Source organism: Gobius niger, assembly GCF_951799975.1.
Source record: "Gobius niger genome assembly, chromosome: 15".
Lineage (NCBI taxonomy): Eukaryota > Metazoa > Chordata > Actinopteri > Gobiiformes > Gobiidae > Gobius > Gobius niger.
This window is the reverse complement of record NC_136866.1, coordinates 23,366,961-23,372,928: the sequence shown is the minus strand read 5'-3', so window position 1 is coordinate 23,372,928 and position 5,968 is coordinate 23,366,961.

Sequence of the window (5,968 nt, the reverse complement as noted above, 5' to 3'; positions counted from 1 at the left end):
CCCTTGGCTTGACATAGGCATCTCTTCATATCGCATTTCTTTTTGCATTAAATCAGGGGTGTCAACTTTTTCACTGAGGACCACATACAGAAAAATAAACAAACACCTGGGTACGCAGTAGAGGTCAGATTAACTTCACCTCTATTGTATTAAAGTTTGCAAATTCAATAAAATGTATATGCTTTTGAATTGAATATGCTTAAAGTAAAAAAACAGCCATCATCACAGCTTTCTATTAATGGATTTTCATTTATTTTACACATATTTAGTTATATATATAAAAAAAAAATCAATCATATTATTAGAATTTGCAGCAGGCCAATTAAAAGTTGGCCGCGGGACGCAGTTGGCCCGTGGGCCATAGTTTGGACACCCCTGCATAAAATAGAACCTACAAAGGCAGGAAAATTTAAAAAAAGATTGTGCCCCAATGTGCGGGACAGGTCATCAGTAGGGTTTGGTTGTCCCTCTTGTTATTTATGGTGTTTTTGGTGTTCACATGAATTCGGGGGAAAGAAATGTGTAAATTTTTTTGTTTCTTGAGATAAAAAGACAAAATGGATTTTAAAATACTCTTTTGTGCAAATTACTCTCAAAAATGCAGTATAATATGCCCCGAACAAACGCTAATGATGAAATGAATGTTAATAAAAACCAGCCCCTATATTCAGATATAATATAAGGGACAAAAAAAGTTTGACGTGGTTCTCACATGACTTTTGCTCGAAAGCGCAACTATTGTTCAATTTAAAGCTATGATCTAAAGTAGTGGTTCTCAACTGGTGGGTTGGGACCCAAAAGTCGTGAAACCGTTTTCAGTGGGTCTCGAGACTTTCCCAGAACACATTTCCTTTCATATTTATGTACGGAAAAAGTACAGAATCACTACTTCAGTCGGTTAAAATGACATTTCAGCTTCTTTAGCTTTGAATGGTTATTTAACAGCATTTTTGAGGAACGGTTTTGGCTTGTCATCCCAGGATAATTGTGGGTCCCGATGCCATACCAGTTGAGAACCACTGATCTAAGCTTTTGATAGGTAACATTTCTCTGAATCCACTGCGGGTTTTAAACAAAAAAACAATAGACAGTTTAAAATTAACTCCCCAAAAAAGACAAATCCTCTCCTCATGTAAATGTCTTTTGTGTGAATGAAGACGTATTACAGCAGGAGAATTAGGACGTTAAACTTGATGTTCAATAACAATATTAAGTGGCAGCGCCCCCTAGTGTGGCTGTAAAACGCAATGTGACAACCAACCCGTGCCCTGGACTCCCCTACTTCTATAGCGTCGGGCAAATCATTTTTTTTTTACCGGTGTGACCCTCGCTTCTTTGTCAAATGAAGGATTGAGAGTTCATCATTAACCTCCGTAAACACGATGCCAGTCAGAGTCAAGCACCGTGCGCGGCCTCAAACAAGCGCTAACTACCAGGTAATTTCATTAAGTTGTGACTTCCTTTCTTTCCTTTCTTTACATGCAGAGTTCAGGGGTCAAGAGGATCTGTCAGCAGAGACAGAGAGGATTATGGGTATAGGCATTCCATCGGCGGCCATTACAGCCCTCTGTCAGCACCCCCAGCTCTTCTGCCTGTCTCTCTCTGGCTCTTCTCTTGTACGGCCTGACAGACTAAGAAGCAATTAGTGTCACATTAGGCTGCTCCACAGTGCGCTCCCTGTCCGTGCCAATGCCGCTAATCCGTCCCATTTTAATAAACCAACGCGGTTAAAGGCATCTCTTTCATCTATTTTTTATGTTGTGAATACTTTTGGGTTTCAGGTGACATCAAAACATTGAAAAGAGCTTTTGAGGGTTGATAACTGAGATGGTTGAAGGAAAAAGAGGTATTGATCCGTCCTTCCGTTTTGTATTTGGATGCAGCCGTCTCAGCGAAGATGCCCAAACTTTCCTTCCCAGGCCAGCTGAGAGACGCATTCCCTCCAGTGTGTTCTGTAGCAGTAGTTCTCAGTGTCACGGTAGCGCAGCAGTTAGCGCTTGTGTTTCATAGGAAGAAGGTTCCAGGTTCATTTCCCACCTGAACGGGCCTTTCTGTGTAGTGCTAGCATGTTTCTGCATGCAGGTTTCCTCCGGGTACTCCGGTTTCCCCTACAACTAAAAAAATGTACAATAGGTGAATCCTCCAGCCAGGTGAGTCTGACCATCAGCCCGGCACCACATCTGGAGATGGATCCCTGGCTGCCGTCGCCCACTGCTCCTTACGGGCTGCCCCAGCGGCATCGAAGGATGGGTCAAATGCAGAGGACAAATTCGCAACGGCCATGATAACGTGCCTTAACCTTTAACTTCTCAACTGGTGGATCGGGCCCTACAGCGGGTCATGGAACCATTTTCAGTGGGTCCAGAAAGCATTTCTTTTATGTACAGAAAAAGTATAGAATCGCAACTTCAGTCTCTTAAAATGACTGTCATCTGGTTATTTTTATGATAGTTGTTTAATGCTTATTCAAAAAAAAGTTGAGAAATAGATTTTGCATTATATAAGTTTAAGTCGTAGTTGCACCGCGGCTTGTCATCCCAGGGTGATGCCATAAGGGTTGAGAACCACTGTTCTATAGGCCTCCTCTTGATGGGCCAAGCCTAAAACACTTCCCCAGCGAGACTTGTAGGAGGCATCTGAAACAGATGTTTGACGGCGGCTCGACTGTCTACCTGCTGGAGAAATTCTTTTTAACCACTTGTATCCAGGATCTTTTCAGTCCTGAACCAAAGCACATGAGGTGAGAATAGAAATATAGATTGACAGCTCCCCAAAAAATGCAGTTATTCCAAATTGCATCTTTAAAGTGTCTCAGTGATGTGACGTTGTTGTTCCCAGTTGGTTTGTGTACATGCACTTTTATGTCAAGAAATGCCCTCAACTGACTTTGCATAACTTCAAATCTTAACAACGCCGCCCAAGAAGTGACTTCCTGTTTCAATCCAGCACGGCAAAATAAAAACACACAGCTCATTTCATTCATTAATTCAGCAATTACTTGCAACATTACAAGAATATAATCAAATACACACATTAAGTGTTTTGTCTGTTAACAGTCAGGCAGAAAGAAAGTTGAACTAATGAACTGCTGAACTAATCAATAAGATGGTGCTTTTATTTTGGCGAGCTGGTTCGAAACAGGAAGTCACTTCTTGGGCAGCATTGTTATGATTTGAAGTTATGCACAGAGTCGATTATGTTAATTTTTTCAATTAACATTTGTTGTTAGTATCTCAAAAGCTAAACATAAGTCTGTTCGTCTTTAGGGATGTCACAGTTGCCTTTTGCATTAATGTCCGGAATTTCTCTTGCTATTACTCCGAGGACAACGACAGCTCACGGCAAACTAAACTAATGCAGTCAGGTACTGAAACCTTGTTTTAACCAGAGTTCCCCTGTTGTTTTCCCCAGTCGGTTCATGTGCCTTTTCCAACAAGGACCACCTGAACCCAGCATTAACAGTCATGTGGCTATTATGTTTACATTGCGTTGCCATGATTACGACCTTTAAAGTGAACACCGTGAAATGAATATACGATGCATTATCAGCCGTGTGTTGCTGACATTGTTTTGCTACGGTGTTTTCTCTCTCGGCGGATTGCTACAACTCCACATTCCTGCTGCATTACAATCACCAGATCTGCAACTACTAAAACGCTCAAAAAAAACAAAACAAAAAAAGCCGGGAGAGGGAAAGAAATGTGAGGTTTGGACCCCTCCACTAGAACCCCGGCCCATTCGGATTCCTGACATTCCGAGTGGATCCGGAGGTGGAGCAGCAGCTGGTTCAGCGCTGCGCTCCATCCTCCGCAGGGGTGTCACTGTGTCAGATTTTAGTGTTTTGATTATTGTGAGAAGAAACATTGGGAATAGAAAACAGAGCTCGCTCATGTGTCGTAAAAAGAAACGGCAAGAATATGGGGAATGGTGGCACATTGCTTAAAATAAAGGGGTCTGAAGATGGGCAGCGGACGAGCATTGAAGGATGGGTCGAAAGAGAGGACAAATTTCCCAATGGGGACAATAAAGTCTACCTTCGTCTGGTGGTCAGCCTTTGTGTGAGTGAAGTACACACTCTTGGAAGAAGACTTTTTTTGCGGTGTGCCTACCTCACGTCAAAGTATTCTGACACTGTATTTACCTGCAGTTACAAAGCAGTTGAACAGTTTCCCATGCCCCGTTTCCCCATTCTTCACATTGTTTCGATATACAGTAGCTTGTGACTTGCAACAAAAACTCATTTTGTTGGATCTTTAGTTACAATAAACTTCTGTCAAAAGATCCAGTGTTGCATGTATTTCTTACCAAGATCATGTATTGATGATGGAAGAGTGTGACCACAGTGCAAAGCCTTCTCCAGCACATCCCAATGATTCTCAATGGGGTTAAGATCTGGATGCTGTGGTGGCCGATCCATATGTGAAAATGATGTCAGAGTCAGATAGAGACAGACACACTACTTTCGGTAGGTTTGCACAGCATGAGCGCACCAAGGCGACCGTTACATGGCACATGCTCCCTGAACCACTCTTTGAATCCTGGCATTGTCATCCTGGAATATGCCTCATGTGCCATCAGGAAAGAAGAAATCCACTGATGGCATAACCTGGTCAGGATCTTCATGTTGTCAGCTGATCTCATTCTTTGGGCTCATAGTGTTGCTGAACCTAGACCTGACCAACTGCAGCAACTCCAGATCAGAACAGTTAAGTTAAATCCAGGTTGTGACTTTTTTCTTTGGTCAGGACATAGAGTTAATTCATCCATCCATTCATCCATCCATCTTCTTCCACTTGTCCGTTGCCGGGTCGTGGGGGCAGCTGTTGGAGCTGTCCAAATCACATTGCACCAGCCCCTATGGCTCCTCCTGCCGGTGGTGGGTCCACAGAAGGACAGCCTCACAATTCTCAGGCCTGTTGGTCTCTCATACGGGGCTTTTGAACCACTCTTTGTCTGACCCTTCACCTATGACCAGTTTGCCCTGGGAGACCCTACCAGGGGCACGAAGCAAGAGACGACAAGAGAGCCCCCAGGATCATTCGGGTGCTCAAACCCCTAGACCACGTTAAGGTGGCGGTTCCAGGAGGGAGTAAATCTACTCTGAGCTCAAACTATGTCTTCTAAACCTGAATGTTCTGTATAATGCATGTGATTCTTGCTCATAGTTCAGCCTTTTCTCAAATGTTCTCAAACTAAACATGCACACTGAACCGAACTTGTCAGTCAAAAAAAATTGCAATTAGATATCTATCCTCCCACAATCCGTTGGCCCTGGTACACTTTCATTTGCCCTCTCTGCCCAGACTGAGCCCAGCCCGCGCTGCTCTTACTCGTTCTTTCCGACAGTGGGTTTTCCTTGGTGCTACTGTAACAGGAGAGTGGGAGTTTACATCACAGGCAGAAGGGGCCGGGCATTTTGACAGTAATGCAAGGGACACATGTTTACCTAACCTTCTGGGTCACAGTGCAGTTTAGCAGGGAATGAATGACTTCATTTTTTGGGGTTTAAATTAAAGGGTTCCTCCTCTCTTGAACTTAAAACAGATTTGTGCATGCTTTGGAATGAGCAAACTACTTACTCCCGGCGCAGACCTCCTTCGGTGCACTTTTAAACTCCCAAACGGGCCACGTGCTACATAACAATCGAGTAGCGTAAAAGTTTGCATTCCTTTCCGCTACTTTACAACCCAAACCCTATCGCGAATGTTTCATATACTTGTTGTAAAAAAAAAAAAGGAAAATCCATTCATAGCTTTTGACACGGTGTCAGTTACTTCAGCAGTTATTGGGCTACGCCATATTTGAGGGAAATTGCTACCTTATGCGCCTCTTAAAAGAAAAAACCCACCGCGTCCTGAATGAGAGCTTTTAAAAAACGGGGGTAGTGTTTCATTTCGAGTTGGTGGTCATTTTGCCGATGCGATTCCTCGACCGGCTGGGGGAGAGCCTTTTGCCTTGGAAACCATTT